Source organism: Giraffa tippelskirchi, chromosome 13, assembly GCF_054371585.1.
Source record: "Giraffa tippelskirchi isolate mGirTip1 chromosome 13, T2T-mGirTip1v1.2.pri, whole genome shotgun sequence".
NCBI lineage: Eukaryota > Metazoa > Chordata > Mammalia > Artiodactyla > Giraffidae > Giraffa > Giraffa tippelskirchi.
In genome coordinates, this window is record NC_137287.1 from 60,837,023 (window position 1) to 60,857,467 (window position 20,445).

General features: G+C 43.8%; 1 protein-coding gene and 1 long non-coding RNA gene across 8 annotated transcripts in view; both read left to right on the top strand.

Annotated features, from left to right (window-relative positions):
- Positions 1-20,445, top strand: part of CAMK1D (calcium/calmodulin dependent protein kinase ID) — a 496,165-nt gene that overhangs the window by 115,380 nt on the left and 360,340 nt on the right. The window lies entirely within an intron of this gene.
- On the top strand, positions 7,385-15,429 carry LOC145531514 (uncharacterized). Its single transcript, XR_014072499.1, has 2 exons — positions 7,385-9,731; positions 13,120-15,429. It is a non-coding gene; the product is annotated as an uncharacterized LOC145531514 (long non-coding RNA).

Consider the following 20,445-nt stretch of genomic DNA (forward strand, 5'->3'; position numbering starts at 1 on the left):
AAATGCATCAAGCAGTCCTTCTTAGAAGCTTATTTTCTATTCAGGGTTTCCACAGGAAGGCAATTTCAGCCCAGCTGGGATTACCGGTGCTTTCGTATTTTTAATTCTTTTGCCAGTTTTCCAGATGTCTTTGGAAATTCATGCTGTTTTTTTTTTTTTATTCCATTTCGAGTACTGAATATTTTTCCCCTCATTACTTAGACCAGCATGAATAAAATATTCCTTTTCAGGATGGTGATTTTCAAATTTTTTTTTTAAAAAGAAAAACAAAACACTCCAGTTGGTTAAATTGGTGAAGCTAGTTAAAGCGTCCTCACTCTGCCCGTGGGTGAATTTGGGAGTAAGAATTCCATCCTCTCATTGGCCACATGGCGTCAGGCATAGTGCTTTCCCATGGTGGGGTTCGTGAAGGAACCAGCAGAAAATAAGCCAATTTGAATGAATGGAATTGAAACATTCAAGATTCAGAATATTTGAATATCTCCGTCAGAACCATCTGGATATCTATACTAAATTTATGGGATGGTTGCTGTCATTAACAATGTTATAGGTAAAAATGGAGAATGATTAAAAATAATAGAAAGAGCAAGTATAAAATTGTCCATCCACCTATCCCTCCTTTCAGTACTTTTTGTCCAGCTCTCACTACATGTCAGGCCTTCTGCTAGTTCCTTTGAGAAAGAAAGAAATACTGCACTCATGGAACATATGTTATTAATAAGAAAAGTTATAAACCTAAATTACTGTAATACAGTTTAGAGGAGTAGTAAATTCCATGAGAGAGGGAAGGTGAAGAGAATTTAAACCAGCCACTTTTCTTTCTGTTATGCCCACTTCTCCTCCTCACAATGGTGAGATCTATTCAAAGATTTTAATTTTCTTTTTTAAAACCTTTTTTATTTTGTATGGAGTATAGCTGATTAACAATGTAGTGATAGTTTTTAGGTGGACAGCAAAAGGGACTCAGCCATACACATCCGTGTGTCCGTTCTCCCTTCCAGGCATAACACTGAGCAGAGTTGCCTGTGTTGCGCAGCAGGTCTTTGTTGCTTATCACTTTAAATAAGCTGCGTGTGCATGTCCATCCCAGACTCCGTAACTATCCCTTCCTCCCATACATCCCCCACCAATAACTCTAAGTTTGTTTTCTGAAGTCTGTGAGTCTGCTTCTGTTTTGTAAATAAGTTCAATTTTATCATTTCTGTTTAGATTGTGCACATAAGGGATAAAGAGAAATAGGATATTTCTCCTTTTCTCTGTCAGACTTACCTCACTCAGTATGACAACGTCTTCATCCATCCATGTTGGTGCAAATGGCATTATTTCATTCTTTTTAATGGTCAAGTAATATTCCATTGTGTATATGCACCACATCCTTTTTATCTGTCAGAGATTTAAATTTTCTAACGAGTGACATTCAGCTAGTAAGTGGCAGGACCAGGATTCAGATTCCAGACAGGACACTCCTCTGCCTTCCCTGCTCAGAGATGAAAGCTGTGTCAATTCAAAATGGAGACATTAATTCCATCTGTGGGGTGGAAGAGCTGGGGGGAGTCGTGTTAAAGTACGAGCCTGTCCTTGAAGCCTGGGGGGATGTCCAGCTTTGGAGGTGGGTATGATGGGCAGGTTAAACATGCCAGGCAAAAAGCACCACCATGGGCAATGGTAGGGTTGGCATAAAGGATGGGACTCAAGTAAGTGTGAAGGACACATGAAGGAACCAGTAGGAGATAAGTTTAGAAAGGTAGGGTAAGGAGTGAGTAATCTTGGGGGCAGTTATAGGTTGTAGGTTTTTCCTTTTCATCACTTTTTTTTTTTTTTGGCCACATCAGGTGGCTTGTGGGATCTTAAGTTCCTTGACCAGGAATCCAACTCTGGCCCCCTACATTGAAAGCTCTGAGTCTTAACCACTGGACCATCAGGGAAGTCCCTTGTCACTTTATATAGTGTCAGTCCCTTCTGGCCTGCAGAGTTTCTGCTGAAAAAAATCAGCTGATAGTCTTGTGGAGATTCCCTTGTATGTTACTTGTTGCTTTTTAATATATTTTTTTTTTTGGTCAGTGTGATTACTGTGTGTCTTGGCATGTTTCTCCTTGGGTTCATCCTGTATGGGTCTCTCTGTGCTTCCTTGACTTGGGTGACTGTTTTCTTTCCAATGTTAGAGAAGTTTTCAGCTGTTATCTCTTCAAATATTTTCTCAGGCCCTTTCTCTCTCTCTTCTTCTCAGACCCCTATAATGTGAATGTTGGTTCATTTGACATTGTCCCAAAGGTCTCTTAAACTGTTCTCATATCTGTTCATTGTTTGGGAGTGGGGAGGGATAAATTAGGTGGTGGGAATTAGCATATACACTCTATGTATAAAATAATCATCAAGGACCTATGGTTTAACACAGGGAAAGGAACTGTACTCAGTATTTTGTAATAATCTATTAGGGAAAAGAATCTGAAATAAAAAAGTATATATATGTACAACTGAATCACTGTGCTGTATACCAAAAACTTAACACAACAATGTAATCAGCTATACTTCAGTAAAAAAAAGGGGGGGGGGGAGGTGAGTAGGTAAAGGATCAGATCATGGTATGTCTTGAGTTCTAGGCTAAAATGTTTATAATTTTAGCTGCTGACACAAGCAGTTAGAATATCCAGGATGCTACAAGTTATTAGAATATAGTATTCTAGTATTAGAATATGAGAAACTGACCTCAGTGTCTGGGGGCTGGGAGGCAGGCACAATGGTCCCAGGGAGGTGGACCTGAGCTGGTGACTTGGTGCACAGTGGGGGACTCAGGTGAGAAAGTGCTTCACCTGGAAGCTGGGAGAAGCAGGCTGGGTTTGGGGGATGCCCCTGCAGTTTCATTCAGGTGTGATTTGTAGCTGCTTCCTGACAGTGGCTAAAGCAGTTCTATACCTGGTGCTTGGTGTCACAATTTTGTTCTAAGTGCTCTTTACAAAAACCCATCTCCTCTTCCTGACTACCCTATAAGTTAGGCTAGTATTCTTCCCATTTTACAGAAGAGAAAATGAAGGCAGCTCTCGGATCTGTATTCTCAACCATTTGTGAAGCCTAACCCTCCCTTTGCTGTCCATAGTACGCTGGAGATTCAAATTTTGGTGCATTTCTCTGGATTCCAACTCTTTTCCCTCCCTAAATGAAGACAGTTGTAGGGCCTGCCCACAGTTACATAATCCACACGGTGGAAGTACCCAGAATAAGAGGATATTGGAGTGAGAAAGACCAGATAGGATTTGAGTCCAGCCTTTTCAGTGGGGGGTGGGGGATGGAGGTGGGTGTGGGTGGGGAGCTGGGTGGAGATCAGGGAGTTTACGAGGGCCCTCAGGATAGGACTGGAATTCAGGGCTCTGACGTCCAGTGCACTGAGCAATGCTCTATTATGTTTGGAGAAACTTCCTGAAGAATAATTCTTCCATAGCCTGCAGACCAGGGCAGCTTAAACAGGCATCCAGAGTGGATTTTCTGGGTGGGGGAATGCTGGAGCCCCCGGGGGCTGTGTGCCCAGGCGGTGGGGATGGGGGAGGCAGCTTCTGCTTGCTGCCACCCTCTGCACTTTACTCCATGACTTCATCATCTTCCTCTTGGAATGAAGAATGCTGGAAATTGTTGCCAACATTGTTTTTTTTTTTCTGATGAGTGTGGTTGAGGTTTTTTCAGTGTATCATAACTTAGTCCAATGACAGTGTATTCAGATTCTGGTTCCTCGAGGATTTCCAGAAGGGTCTCCCACTTAATCTCCTCTCTCCTGTCTGTGAAAAAAGCAGCTTTTCATCAGAGAACATTCCTTTCCTTACAGCTCTCCCCTCCGCCTGTTCCATCTGCATCTGTTGCTGGCTTGATTCCACAGTTCAAGGCCACAGAGTCTGCTGGCCAGCACTGCCTACGGGGCAGACTGGTCGCCTGCCTCGAGCCGTGCCCAAGGTTCAAGTTTTTAATTCAAGTGTCACCCCCAGGAATTGAATTATGGGCCCAGGAAGAGGCAGGTTTTGCGCAGCATCTCCGCGTTTGGCCAGCAGCTGTGTTAGTCTGGTGGTAAAACAGTTTCCTTCTCATCTCAGATGTGCCCCGTTGGCTGGCCTGGCTCATCTGCCGCTGTTGGTAATCTCGGTTTTAATTAATCTTTCAAAGAAACAGATTAAACTGATTGCTTCACAAGCTGAGTTTTGGTGCGTACCTTTCAGCTGCCTTGCAGAAGAGATTAAAACAAGAATTTTTGTATGAGCTTGGACACCCAGTTAAGATTATTTTTGGATCTTGTCTCAATGGTTTATTTCCATCTTGTGCCTGTTTTTAACTGAAAAACTGCAAGTAAGGAGAGGGGCTGGGTTTTGTCTCCTCTCTGTGTTTTTAGCTTTCAGACGTCCTGTCATGGTCTTGCTCCTGTCTGCCTGGTTGGCCATCTCCCAAGGAGCCTTCCCAAGGTGATCAATCCGATGACCAGCACTGAAGTCACACTTTTATTGTTTTTTGGGGACACTTCTGGTTCTGCTTTCTCTTTAGCCCCAAGTTTCTGCAGATGGAACCATAAGCTCCTGACCCACCCAAGCCAAAATGCGTGACTGTTGCACCCAGTATCTAATTCTAGCACTGGATTTATTTTTATTTTAAAAATGTTTATTTATTTGTCTGTGCCGGGTCTTAGTTGCAGTACGTGGGGATCTTTGATCTTAGTTGCAGTACGTGGGGATCTTTGATCTTAGTTGCAGCATTCAAACTCTTGGTTGTGGCATGTGGGGTCTAGTTCCCTGATCAGGGGTCAAACCAGAGCCCCCCGCATTGGGAGCATGGAGTCTTAGCCACTGGACCACCAGAGAAGCAAGCCCCTTAGCACTGGATTTAATAGACAGTATTGCAAAGGGTTGTCTCCCGGTCGATGCCCCTCCTGCCCCCACGCTCCTCTCTCTTCCTTGAAGGCAGGTATGGTGTTTCTGCTGCCGTCTCAGGGTCCCCAGGGCTCAGGATACCACCTGGCCCAGCCCCCGCTGTTCAGTGAAGTTTTTTTGAATGAGTGGATCTCCTTTAAGTATATGGAAACGCTGACAGAGGATGCTAAGTATTTCTCAGAATCAAGGTAGAAAAAAGACTGGCCTGCATGTATGTTTTGTTTGGCCTGTAAGCTGTTGAAAAAATTTCCAAACCTGTATATTGAAAAAAGATCAATTGTACATAGAAAATCCAGATTTCCAACTTCTCTTGCAAAAAGTTAAGACCTGGACTGTGCTGGAACTAAGGGGTGAACCTCCCTCAGGATGGCCTATACACTTTCTTTTACTCCCCTAATCCCCAAAATAATTTGATAAAGCCACCTGCCCCCTCACACACTTTGAGTTGCCAGCAAAGATTTTTCATCATAATTTAAGAGTTTTGTTACTTTAAATTAGGAGTTTAGGGTTAACAGATACACACTAGTGTATATTGGGTTGGCCAGAGAGTTCGTTCGGATTTTTCCATAAGATGGTACAGAAAAACCTGAATGAACTTTCTGGCCAACCCAATATGGAATAAACAATAAGGTCCTACTGTATAGCACAAGGAGCTATATTCAATATCTTGTAATAACCTTTAATGGTAAAACGTCTGAAATCTGTGTGTGTGTGTAACTGAATCATTGTGCTGTATACTTGAAACTAACAATATTGTAGATTAACTCTAATTAAAAAAAAGGTTAAAAAAAAGTTTCAAAGAATGTTATTTCCAACTTATTGTAAATATTGACATCTTGAAATAAAACAATTACATCATTCTTTTAAATATAACCAGTGGAATCTAAATAGCGACTTGATACCTATCATCATCCATATAAAAAATGCTTAAATGGACACTTCTTTAACCATTGGAATTTCTGCCTCATTCTTTTTTTAGTTTAAATTCATATCCTATTCCCACAGACAATGTTAAAACTGGGTATAATAATTGTTCTTGCAAAAAATATGTCCATATGTGTCAATTAAATTTCCTGTGGCTGTAAAGACCTATAAAATGTTTCTGTATTTAGTTGCTATGATTGATTACTCTTATACATTTGCTGTTGTTCAGTCACTAAGTTGTGTCCGACTCTTTGTGATCCCATGGAGTGCAACATGCCAGCCTCCCCTGTCTTCTGCTATCTCCTGGAGTTTGCTCAAATTCAAGTCCATTGAGCTGGTGATGCTATCTAACCTTTTCATCCTCTGTCGTCCTCTTCTCCTTCTGCCTTCAACCGTTCCCAGCATCAGGGTATTTTCCAATGAGTTGGTTCTTCACATCAGATGGCCAAAGTATTGGAGCATCAGCTTCAGCATCAGTCCTTCCAATGAATATTCAAGATTGATTTCCTTTTGGATTAACTGGTTTGATCTCCTTGCAGTCCAAGGGACTCTCAAGAGTCTTCTTCAGCACCACAGTTCAAAAGCATTAATTCTTTGGTGCTCAGCCTTCTTTATGTCCAGCGCTCACATTTGTACATCACTACTGGAAAAACCAGAGTGGACCTCTGTTTAATATATGTACACATATATCCCCTCTTTTTTCTATTTCCTTCTCATTTAGGTCACCACAGAGCATTAAGTAGAGTCCCCTGTGCTATATAGTAGATTCTCATTAATTATTTTGTGCATAATATCAACAGTGTATATATGTCAGTCCCAATCTCCCAGTTCATCCCACCCCTCCTTTCCCCCTTGGTGTCCATATGTTTGTTCTTAACATCACAGTAACATTTTAAGTGCAACACAGACCAGAGCCAGTCCTCCTCATCCCCAGATTCTGTGTCTGGGAATTCACCAGCACAGTCAAATGTATTTGTATCCCCAGGCAACCCCTGAGATGCTTCTGCGACCATTTGGGGCCATGAGCAGAGTGGTAGGAAATGTGCATTGCCCACCGCACACGTTTCCAGTGCAGGTGATCCAAGCTGATGCTTTGTGGGGGGGGGGGGCGGCTCTCACTGTGACAGGGGTCCCTTTCACGGTCCTTCTAGGGCTGTGCTTTTTTGCATTTTGTCAGTGACTTCACTGTTTAAAACAGCACCCAAGCATAGTGCTTTAGTGCTGCCTAGTGTTCCTGGGTGCAAGGAAGCTGCCATGTGCTTTACAGAGAAAATAACGTGTGCTGGATAAGCTTCCCTCAGTGCCATTAGTCCTGAGTTTACTGTTACAGAACCAGAAAATGTATTAAATAAGATATCTCTGAACAGAAACTCATAAAGCAAGGTGACACATTTATCTGTGGAGGGAGTTGCTGCTACCAGAGGCTCATAGGAGCCCAAATCCTGTATTTCCCCTGGGAGCAGTGGCTCAAACTTGCAAATTCAGTCCTTGCGATCATTTTATAGGACGTAACTATTGTCAGTCAGAAACTGAGCTGAATATAACTTGCATGTGGATGTCATGACATTAGAAATTTAAGAAAAGACTTCAGAGTTTTTCACTCAGAGTATAGCATACTTTATTTTTACAAGACAATCTTTTAAAGTGGTTCCATAACACAGGTGGACATCCATTAGGAGTCTTTGATGTTCACCCAAAGGAGAGATGTTCTAATGATGGGAAATGACTTTGCTCTTTAAACTTAACTGTGAACCCACTTCTGGCTGCGAATTTAAAGTCTGAGAGTCAGATGGAGGCTGAATGAGGGGAATAGCATCTGAGTTAGTTACTCTTTTACCATTTGACTGAAGCTTCTGTCATCTGAACAATAAAAGACTTCAGAAAAGAAGCCGGAGTTTGGAAGCTGCACCGACCTCCTGATTTACTTTCAGAACCATCAGTTAGCTTCTGATGTCACTTGACTTCCACTATTTTTTTTTTTTTAATAGCAGCGAGTCCCACAATCACTCATCTCTACCAAATAGTACATAAAAAGTAACTCATAGTTTTGAGCAATTTATATTCTGAGGAGGTAAGTGTATTTTAAGATGTGACTTTATCCTTCTGGAATCCCCACATGAGAGCTTGGTGTTTGAGTGGACAGACTCACAGCCTATACCCAGAGTGTGATGTGAGCATACAGGAGTCCTTGTTCAATTCCCTCCTCCTTTTGTGACAAGTCCCTGGCCCACCGACTCCTCTTTTTGGAGTGTTTTGTAAGCTCAAATCAGATTTCAAGTCTGATTTCCCTCCCAACAAATTATAAAGCCATGTGTGCTGTTTTTATTCATATTTATGGCATCAGTAGTTATGGCCGAGCTCCAATATTGTGCCTGGGCCCGTGCTGGGTGCTGGAGATACACAGCCAGCCAGTGCTCAGCCCTGGGGTCAAGGAGCCCACTCTGCCCTGGAAAGAAGCATCTGTATCACAGCACGATGAGGCTAGTAGGGGAGGTTGCTGAGCTGAGCTCGGGGTGCCTCAGAGTCTGCCTGGGAGCATCAGGGAAGGCTTCACAGAGGAGGTTGGGCTTAGTCTGAGGCTGGAGGGATGGGTAGGAGTTTACCAGCTCAGCCCTGGGAGAGAGGGCTTCCAGTGCAGACGGTCCTCTCTGGTCTTAAGACGCAGAGGGTGAAACAGCATAGGGTCTGCTTGTGGGTTCAGGCAAGAATAGGGGAGTGGTGGGAGAGGAGGCTGGAAAGGGACTTAGGGCTTTGGTTTCAGGGACTTTGGGGGCAACACTGAGTAGTTTGGAATTAATCCTGAAGGTGGTGGGGGAATTGAAGGGGAAATGTGATCTGCCTTTTTGTGTGTTTGAAAGAACACTTTGGAGAGAAAGTTGGGAAGTTGAAGGTGGGTGTCAGGCAGACCAATTAAACTGCTCTTGGATTCATGAGTGGGGACTAATTGGCAGAGAGCATGGAGAGATAGGGACAGACAGAAGATGTGCTGAGATAGTCAAGTCTAATTCTTTGGGATCGTTTTCGACTTCACAGTCTGCGTCAAGGAGAGAAAGGCTAAGAGGTTTCATGTTTGGGCATTGGAAAAAATCGTCCCTCTACTGAGGACCCACAGGAGAGGTGTGTTGGGGAAATGTAGTGAACTTGCATGGACTGTGGGACTCCAGGGTGGAGAGATCCATTAATGTGTAAATTCAGCTCCAGGCTTGTATCTCAAAAGCAAGTTTGTTTTTTGTTTTTTTTTGTCTTGTTACATATTTTTGCCTGCATTATCTACTTAACTAATTTATGTTGATCTGTTTGTTAGCAGAAAGAGAGCATGAAGCAGAATGTGTGAAATTACCTGGGAGGAAAGAAAAAAATCTCTACTGGTGTGGTCTGCACACTAGTGTGGGCACACGAAACCAGATGCAGTGGAGGCTTTGGGCTGGTTTTGAAAGTGACCTGGGACAAACTGTTAGCTCTGGCCATCCTGTGTTCACGTTCCCCTGTGGAGTTGCACAGCAGCTCAGAACACTGGCTCTGGTTTCAGGCGGACCTAGTTCCTCCCTTCCCTGGGTGAGTCCCTGCTCTGTGCCTAACATCTTTCTTGCATAATGATGAATAATAGAACCCGCTTTATTTGTGCGGATTAAACAAGATAGTTGATGGTAATTCTTAGCCCAATTCTTGGCACAATGAGTACTGAGAAAAATCATATCTTGAAATAGTTACAAGAACAAATCTCATGGAATGACTGTAAATTCACAAACATAAATCTGGGATTCAAGATTGACTTTCTAAGAGATTTAATCTCCATTTATGCAAAGGTGCACCATAGAATTCCTGTAGAAAGCCTTCCTATTAGTACATCTAAGAACACTTGGTTTGCAAAAATTTTGTGTGCTTTAAAATCATCAGTTCAGTTCAGTCACTCAGTCGTGTCCGACTCTTTGTGACCCCACAGCCTGCAGCACACCAGGCTGCAGGACAGGACACACCCTGTCCATGACCAACTCCCGGAGCTTGCTCAAACTCATGTCCATTGAGTCGGTGATGCCATCGAACCATCTCATCATAGTGTATTTTTAATGATTATTAAATTATAATAACACTGAAACTAAAATTACAGAAAACTAGCTAATCTGATCACACAGACCACAGCTTTGTCTATCTCAATGAAACTAAGCCATGCCGTGTGGGGCCACCCAAGACGGATGGGTCATGGTGGAGAGGTCTGACAGAATGTGGTCCACTGGACAGAATGTGGTCCACTGGAGAAGGGCATGGCAAACCATTTCAGTATTCTTGCCTTGAGAACCCCATGAACAGTATGAAAAGGCAAAAAGATAGGACACTGAAAGATGAATTCCCCAGGTCAGTAAGTGCCCAATATGCTACTGGAAATCAGTGGAGAAATAACTCCAGAAAGAATGATGGGATGGAGCCAAAGCAAAAACAATACCCAGCTGTGGATGTGACTGGTGATAGAAGCAAAGTCTGATGCTGTAAAGAGCAATATTGCATAGGAACCTAGAATGTTAGGTCCATGAATCCAGGCAAATTGGAAGTGGTCAAACAGGAGATGGCAAGAGTGAACGTCAACATTCTAGGAATCAGCTAACTAAGATGGACTGGAATGGGTGAATTTAACTCTGATGATCATTATATCTACTACTGTGGGCAAGAATCCCTTAGAAGAAATGGAGTAGCCATCATGGTCAACAAAAGAGTCCAAAAGGCAGTACTTGGATGCAATCTCAAAAATGATAGAATGATCTCTGTTCATTTCCAAGGCAAACCATTCAATATCACAGTAATCCAAGTCTATGCCCCGACCAGTAACGCTGAAGAAGCTGAAATTGAATGGTTCTATGAAGACCTACAAGACCTTCTAGAACTAACACCCAAAAAAGATGTCCTTTTCATTATAGGGGACTGGAATGCAAAAGTAGGAAGTCAGGAAACACCAGGCGTAACAGGCAAATTTGGACTTGGAGTACAGAATGAAGCAGGGCAAAGGCTAATAGAGTTTTGCCAAGAGAACATACTGGTCATAGCAAACACCCTCTTCCAACAACACAAGAGAAGACTCTACACGTGGACATCACCAGATGGCCAACACCAAAATCAGATTGATTATATTCTTTGCAACCAAAGATGGAGAAGCTCTATACAGTCAGCAAAAACAAGACGAGGAGCAGACTGTGGCTCAGATCATGAACTGCTTATTGCCAAATTCAGACTTGAATTGAAGAAAGTATGGAAAACCACTAGACCATTCAGGTATGACCTAGATCAAACCCCTTATGAATATACAGTAGAAGTGACAAATAGATTTAAGGGACTAGATCTGACAGACAGAGTGCCTGATGAACTATGGACAGAGGTTCGTGACACTGTACAGGAGACAGGGATCAAGAAAATCCCCATGGAAAAGAAATGCAAAAAAGCAAAATGGCTGTCTGAGGAGGCCTTACAGATAGCTGGGAAGAGAAGAGAAGCGAAAAGCAAAGGAGAAAAGGAAAGATATTCCCATCTGAATGCAGAGTTCCAAAGAATAGCAAGGAGAGATAAGAAAGCCTTCCTCAGCGATCAGTGCAAAGAAATAGAGGAAAACAACAGATTGGGAAAGACTAGAGATCTCTTCAAGAAAATTAGAGATACCAAAGGAACATTTCATGCAAAGATAGGCTCGATAAAGGACAAAAATGGTATGGACCTAACAGAAGCAGAAGATATTAAGAAGAGGTGGCAAGAATACACAGAACTGTACAAAAAAGATCTTCATGACCCAGATAATCATGATGGTGTGATCACTCACCTAGAGCCAGACATCCTGGAATGTGAAGTCAAGTGGGCCTTAGAAAGCATCACTACGAACAAAGGTAGTGAAGGTGATGGAATTCCAGTTGAGCTATTTCAAATCCTGAAAGATGATGCTGTGAAAGTGCTGCACTCAATATGCCAGCAAATTTGGAAAACTCAGCAGTGGCCACAGGACTGGAAAATGTCAGTTTTCGTTCCAGTCCCAAAGAAAGGCAATGCCAAAGAATGCTCAAACTACCGCACAATTGCACTCATCTCACACGCTAGTAAGTAATGCTCAAAATTCTCCAAGCCAGGCTTCAGCAATACGTGAACCGTGAACTTCCAGATGTTCAAGCTGGTTTTAGAAAAGGCAGAGGAACCAGAGATCAAATTGCCAATATCCACTGGATCATCCAAAAAAGCAAGAGAGTTCCAGAAAAACATCTACTTCTGCTTTATTGACTATGCCAAAGCCTTTGACTGTGTGGATCACAATAATCTGTGGAAAATTCTGAAAGACATGGGAATACCAGACCATCTGACCTGTCTCTTGAGAAACCTGTATGCAGGTCAGGAAGCAACGGTTAGAACTGGACATGGAACAACAGACTGGTTCCAAATAGGAAAAGGAGTACATCAAGGCTGTATATTGTCACCCTGCATATTTAACTTATATGCAGAGTACATCATGAGAAACTCTGGGGTGGAAGAAACACAAGCTGGAATCAAGATTGCCGGGAGAAATATCAATAACCTCAGATATGCAGATGACACCACCCTTATGGCAGAAAGTGAAGAAGAACTAAAGAGCCTCTTGATGAAAGTGAAAGAGGAGAGTGAAAAAGTTGGCTTAAAGCTCAACGTTCAGAAAACTAAGATCATGGCATCTAGTCCCATCACTTCATGGGAAATGGATGGGGAAACAGTGGAAACAGTGTCAGACTTTATTTTTTTGGGCTCCAAAATCACTGCAGCTGGTGATTGCAGCCATGAAATTAAAAGGTGCTTACTCCTTGGAAGGAAGGTTATGGCCAACCTAGATAGCATATTTAAAAGCAGAGACGTTACTTTGCCAACAAAAGTCCATCTAGTCAAGGCTATGGTTTTTCCAGTGGTCATGTATAGATGTGAGAGTTGGACTGTGAAGAAAGCTGAGCGCCGCAGAATTGATGCTTTTGAACTGTGGTGTTGGAGAAGACTCTTGAGAGTGCCTTGGACTGCAAGGAGATCCAATCAATCCATCCTAAAGGAGTCCAATCCTGGGTGTTCATTGGAAGGACTGATGTTGAAGCTGAAACTCCAATACTTTGGCCACCTCATGCGAAGGGTTGACTCATTGGAGAAGACCCTAATGCTGGATAGGATTGGGGGCAGGAGGAGAAGGGGACGACAGAGGATGAGATGGTTGGATGGTATCACTGACTCGATGGACATGGGTTTGGGGGAACTCCGGGAGTTGGTGATGGACAGGGAGGCCTGGCGTGCTGCAATTCATGGGGTCGCAAAGAGTCGGACACGACTGAGCTACTGAACTAAACTGAACTGTATTTATAGAAAGCATTGAACTTTTAATTTTTTCCCCCAATGCCATCTCGACTGCTCCTCTGTCATAGGACTCACAGTGGGGTGACATTGTGGTCTTGACTTTACTGTGACAACGCAGAGACCAGGGAGCTCCAGGGACATTGGTCAGGTTACAGCACCGAAGGCTTTTTTATTGAGAAAAAAAAAAAATCAGAGAAAAAAATGAGCTTGTTTCTTGAGATTTCTTTCTTCTTGAGGAAGAAACCACAGATTGAGCAAATCTAGATAGTTTCTTAACATCTTCAGAGATTATATAGTTGCATCTAATTTGGTTTGGAAATATTATACCCCTTGTAAATAAATGTGCCCTTAATTAGTTGAAAAGATATAAACACATGTAGGGAGATTAAGAGAGAAAGCTATTTGTTACTGTTAATTATATAATGGACATAATGTAATGTAAGGGCCACCCTGAGAATGGATAACTCTTGGTAAGAAGAACTTCCTGTGAAAGTTAGAATCATAGGATCATCGAGCAAAAGGAATCTTAAAGCTCAACTTTTTCATCACGAGGACCAAGGATACTGTGTTTTTGAAGTGCTCATTCGTGCCCTGTGTATTTTTGTTAATACAGGACAGACCTAGCTGCCAGCTTCTCCTCTGTGCTGTCACCATGTCCACTGCCCCTGAGTTGATGTAATCCTAGTCTAAAGCAAGTACGTTTACCCTGTGCCGCCGTAGTGTGGGTAATGTCTGGTTTCTGCTGGGACTTCTGAAATACTGAAGATAGCCCTGTGTCCCCATCACTGCCTTCGGGGACATCCACAGCCATCCCCCGTCCAGCCAGCTCATTTCACAGACCTCATCTGTGTAAGTCACTGGGCTTGAGTCAGAAGCATGGGAATGTTGGAAGGTAATACACTGTATCCCAGTGCAGATAGAATGGTGAGGAAACCTTGGGAGGATCGCTGGTGTTCTTTGTAGAAATGAGAGAAGTGTAATACACACCATTTCTTTTTTTCAATAACCATTTAAAAAATTGTAACACACACTGTTTTTAAAAATAAGTTTATTTATTTGTTTATTTTTGGCTGTCCTGGCCTTCATTGCTGCATAGGCTCTTTCTTCTCTCGTTGTGGTGAGCTGGGGCTGCTCTCTAGTTGCAGTGTGTGGGCTTCTCACTGCGGCGGCTTCTCTTGTGGTGGAGCACGGGCCCTGGGGTGCGGGCTTCAGTCATCGGCGCTCCTGGGCTCTAGAGTGCAGGCTCAGTAGATGTGGCACACGGCCTTAGTTATTCTGATGCGTGTGGGATCCTGCCCGATCAGGGATCGAACCCGTGTCTCCTGCATTGGCAGGCAGATTCTTCACCACTGAGCCGCCAGGGAAGCCCAGCACACCACTTTTGTGTTCCGTGAGAAGGCAGGCAATAAACCAGCAACACTGCTCCACTGTTTGCTCAGAAAGGCTTACATATCGACTCACATGCCCCTTGTCCTAAGCATCTATCTTAAAACATTAGTCAGTTTGTCAGATCGAACACAGAATAATTAACACCTGTAATTGTCTTGCTCTTTAAGTATGTACTGCATGCTCCACCCTCCAGTAAGACCTCATTCTTGGAGACCCCTATTGGTTTGGAATGCCCAGCGATAACCAGCAGGGGCAGGCTGGTAGCCATGAAAGTGGAGTTTGCTGAGCATACAAGTGTGGTCACGGTGTTTAACCACTTAGCTCTAGTACTTGCACACGTAATTAAATGTTTATAACAAGTAATTCTTACCAGGACCTACAGGGCCTCTGCCTAGGAATACTTTGCCAACCCTTTCAAATTGTTTATGAATGTCAAAGCATTTCAAGCGCATTTCTCTACAGATGTCTTAAGATCAGCAGGGAAAGGGGAGGTAAAAGTGTACGACTTGTGTGCCCTGGTACTGACGCTTTGCATGTGTTTGACATAGTGCTGGCACGCAGAAGCTGCTCAGCGCTCATTTGTCAAGTGGATAACTATATGTGAATAAATCATTGACACTGGGATTGTGGGCTAACTTGTTGGGAAAAATAACACATAGTGTTTTTCAGTGGGGGGCCCTTGTTGGTTCTGTGGCCATGATGACTCTTCCTTGCTGAGCCCTCCCTGGGGCATCCCTGCATGTTCATATCCCTCGATGTTCAGCATCCGTGTTTTCCATTCCTGATTAGGGACCACCACTTCTCCCCAGACACCAAAATCAATTCCAGATACTAGAAAGTTAAATGTTGAAAAGAAATAAAAGCATAAGAAATAATAAGAAAATATAAATTGATGTCTGACAAAAGATTAAAAAAAAGTAAGCTGTTGGGTTCTCTGCAGAGTCCTGCTTTCTGACTCTACGTGGGCCTCGTCTGTTGCCTAGCAAGTTGTCTCTCCAGTTGTTTGATTTTCTCATGGATAATTGCAACCCTTCTCCATGCTGCTTGTTCTTGATTTTCTCTGTCTCTTTACAGAGAAGACTGAGGCCAGCCACAATAACTTGTGGCAACTGCACTTTTCCAAACCCCAGAATCTCTTCTTTCTTTCTAAGGAAGATGCCTTCTGCTGGGGCCTCACTGCCCTAGCTTGCTGCTTCCTCAACCACCATCTCTCCTCTTTAGCATTTTCCATTTTGTCTTCTTCTCTGTCTCTTCCCATGCTGCCCCTAAACCTTCTCAGGTGTCCTGAAATTCTAAAAGAAAGCTTTAACATCCACATTCCTGCACCACTATCTACTAGCCTACCTTGCTCCTTATGTTCGTGGCTAAACCCATCAATATGGTCTCTGTAGCCTGCTGGAAGAAGTGTGGGCCCCGCAGTTGGCAGCCCAGCATGGAATCCAGCCTTTCTGACCCCACTGAGCCTGATGAGTAAAATGGGGATAAAAATGCCTACTCTGCAAGCAGAGATCCCCACGAGACAAGCATCTAAAATGCAGACAGGGTCCTATCGTGGCCCAGCTTGGAATCCTTCAGAAGTTTGCCTCCAGGCTCCAGCTTGAAATTTAAGTCCCTCTGAGCTGTTCATGGGAACCATCTCCATTTCCACCTCCTCCTCCAACCCTTTGTTTTGTTGTTTCCCACCTGTCTCTCTGCTTTCCAGCTCCCTCCTTCCACTCCATGCGTGATTCCAGGTCATGATTTCATAGGTTCCCAGAGACCCCTCTCCAACTCCATCTCTGTACCTGCACACGGTACTACAGCCTTCCCCACTAGACGGTGACCCTCTTCAGGAGAGGAAGGGGGCTGCTCTGGCCAAAGGATGGCTGGTTGAATGAATTTCCGGTCAGGTAGATGGTAGATCCAATCTGCCACAGTTTCACCTGTGGCTGAAGTTGACAAGTTTCATCCAAATAGGTGATATTCTTGAGCATTTTATAATGGTTCATGGTTTAAGTGTTTTTCCCCAAGCAAATCTTCTGGGGAAAACAAAAACAGATTCCCCCACCCATTGCACGGGGCATGGTTTGCTGACTCTCATTTTCTCATGCCCCCTTTGAAACCCCACAGCTGCTCCTCCAGGTGTGCATGTGGCACAGTCACCTTCCTTTGCTTGCAAAAATGTTTGAGCCAAGGGGAGGTGTCTTCTCGGATCTTTCTCCTGAGAGTTGTTTCTATCTAGTGCAGACTGGGCGTTCAGGTTCAGGCGGGTGTGGCAGGTGGTGATGTGGCAAAGCTTTGGTGACTCAGGAACTCAGAAACGTAAGCAGCTTCCCTTCCTCATCTTGACATCACCCAGCGTGTGGTCCAGTGGTGTGGACCAGTCATTGGTACTTGCCTGCGCTCATCCTTTTCAAGTAAAATAGATATTTTTTCTCTTTTGTGATTTTTGTTTCATTCTTGCTCATTTCATTGCTTACTTACTTTGTTTACTATAAATGTTTATTCAGCACTTTCCCTGAGAAGGCATCAGACTAGGTGCTGAGGGGTCCAGTGTATGGTGCCTGCCTTCATGTACTTGGTCTCTTCACTCATGAGTAGGAGGGGAGATGGGATGGAGGCTGTGAATGTGTACATAGGGCAATAAAGCAGCTATACCTTGTGATGACTGCTGTGATAGAAACCAAGGAGGAAAAGGGAATACTCTTTCAGACAGGATGGTCAGGAAGCTCTCTTTGGCTACTTGAAACCTTAAGAAAAAACAGCTTTATTGAGACCATATAAATTCATATAGGTTCAGAGATCGTGCAGCTCACCATGTGTAAACTATACCATTCAATAGTTTTTGGTATATCAATAATCCTTTTAAAATTGTGGTAAAAATATGTATGTGTGTGTGTGTTTAATGTATTTTGTGTATAGCATAAGGTTTTAACCATTTTTTTTTCATTTAAGCCATTTTAAAGTGTACAATTCACTGGCATTAATTGCATCCACAATGTCGAGCAACCATCACCACTACCTAGTTCAAAACTCTTTCATTATCCCAAATGGAAACTCTGTAGCCATTAAGCAATAACTCACCATTACCCGCCCCCACCCCAGCCCTTAGAACCTCTAATCTATTTTCTGTCTATACATATTTGCCTATTCTAGCTTCCTCATGGGGAAGGCAATGGCACCCCACTCCAGTACTCTTGCCTGGAAAATCCCATGGACGGAGGAGCCGGATGGGCTGCGGTCCATGGGGTCGCTAAGAGTCGGACACGACTGAGTGACTTCACTTTCACTTTTCACCTTCATGCATTGGAGAAGGAGATGGCAACCCACTCCAGTGTTCTTGCCTGGAGAATCCCAGGGACCCAGGAGCCTGGTGGACTGCCGTCTATGGGGTCGCACAGAGTCGGACACGACTGAAGTTACTTAGCAGCAGCAGCTTCCTCATGGAAGTGGAAGAATGCAATATTTGTCCTTTTGTGACTGGCTGCCTTCACTTATGTTGAAAAAAGCCAGTCCTCATGTTTCATCCATATGGTAGCATGTGTCGGAGCTTCTTTTTTGTGGCTGAATACCATTCCATTGTATGGATATACCTCATTTCCTTTAGCCAGGTCATTTGAAATCTTAATATATGCTGTTTATTTTCTTAGGGCTTCCCCATAGTTACTGTCTGATTAATTTGCCTGCCATATTACTAGTAAATTTTTCTTGACTGACTTTACTAACAGTTTCCAGCCAGATGATGGTGTTGACAAGTCAGAAATGCCATTTCCTGGTGTGAGTGGGTGTAACTGTGTGCACTTTCTTGATATGTGTGTTATTTTTCTATCTCTCATAAGTGAGGTCATCTAGTTTGTAAACGTGTCTAGAGGTGCTAATAGGAGGCCGGGGTGGAATTGCAAGAACTTGGAGCAGTTTTGCTGTACCTCCCACACCAAAAGTGTTTAAAGGAAAAGCCAGTTTCTCTGAAGCTTGATAGTGACCTGATTTATAGTCTGCTCAAAACAGGCTTGTTATCTGTCCCCTTGTAATACATGTGTCTTGAAAGGCTGAAGAAACACATTAAAAAAAAAAAAATGGTACTTATCAGGAAGGCTGCTCCCCAGAGAAAGTGAATTGATAATTTTTTTTGTTGCTGGTTTCACAAATCAAAGGAGGACACATGCAGTGTGATAAGGCAGTGGAGCAAATATATAATAAGTTTGACAATAGATACTAGTTCTTTCTGCGCTGGAAAGACACACAGTTTAATAGGTGACCAGAAGCAAGGCAATTCTGGACCTTAGGGATAGCCTGGGGTCTTGTCTTTGTTGAGCTTTGGTTTTATCTTGAAGGATATTCTTTTCCCCTGCCCTCTTTTATTGATTATTTTTAACCCATCTCTGCAGATATACTTAGAGCTTTTGTTCTTGGGTTTGTACCAATTGCCAAAGGTGCTGGAGCATCGTGCTTTGTTGTAGTGGCCGCTGTGAGTCTGTGACCTTTCTAGAATGCTTATAGACCCCATCTCATGTTGTAAGATATGCTCGCAAATCCAGTGCTTTCATTCCTTTACTAAACTCTGAGCCCACCTCACTAAATATTGACTCACAGAGTATTTATTTGGGCTGGTCTGGGTGCCGAGTAACCATCTCTGGGATGAGATAACCTCGGCCAGGCCTCTGCGTCTTGTTTTCTTACCCCATGGGCGTAGCTGAGCCTTGGCTGGGTTTTATTTTTTTGGGCCGGTGCGTGTGGGGAGGATGCCAAGAACCTGAGCTCACAAGTTCCTGGCTTTAGTTAAAAAAGAATTTCGACTTGACCTCAGTGGCTTGGGCTGTGCACAGTGGTGTGAGTTCATGTTGGGATCCCCGTTTTGTGATGTCTCGCATAAGTAGAGCTCGTGGCCTTGGTGGCTCAGGGTGGGAAGGCCGGAGGGAAGCAGACACCATCTACTGTTTCCCCAACCAGTTCCAGTGCTCGCCCACCTCTCCATAACCACTCAAGAGAGAAAAGTGCAATGGCATCTGTTAAAAATGAAACCAAGCGTGAGGTGTAGCAGGTTCTGGGGTTGAATGTAACAGAAGCGGGTCGGGGTAAAGTGGGGGTGTTTGGCCCTGAATTTTCTAGCCTCCTTTTCCGCTTTCTTTCCTTTAGATGAGCCCCATGTTCATCTGTGTTGGGTCCTTCTGGGCTCTTCCTGTCCCTGGAAAGAGGTCATGAACATTCCTGCTGACCTTTTGTACTTAACTCACTATGTCCTCACCCATCTTGGCTTGGGTCACAGAGGTGGTTCCAGGACTTTCAGAGGAGGTGCTCAGCCATCTCCGTGAGAGCAGCTCCTTAGATAGAAGACAGGCTCCTTCACTTCTCCAGGGAGACTAGCGGTCTTGAGGTTCTAGCAGTGACGCCCGCATCTCTTGGCAGATGTGGGGGGGAGTTATTCACGTGTTGGGGAGAAAGGCCTGTCTGTGCCTTTGGCCGAGGTGAGGGCCAGCCTGGCTGAGGTGCAGGGAGAGCCAGGGAAATCCTTGGAAGCACATGGTGGTCCCCAGGGACCCTAAGGGAGGCCCACAGGGGGAGAGATGCAGGTTGCTGGGTCTGAGGCTCTGAGTGGAATGCCTGTCCCACCTGTGCAAAGGAGGGGCTGAAACTGCCTCAGAAGTCTTCTGGGAAAGCATCCAGAACAGCATTCTCTGTGTGCTGTATTCATCACAACAGACTCAGCCACTTAGGCAGTCATGAATTTGGGGATTGTACCATGGGAAGGACTCTAGTGCTGAATTGCAAGGGATAGAATGAAGGAATGCTTTTTTTTTTTACGGTCTTCTGACGTGTTTATTATACTCGTAGGTTTCATCCAGCTCTAACAGTTGGCTAAGCTATATGCATTCAACCAACAGACTAAAATCTGTAAGAGCTGAACAGAGTAAAAACTTAA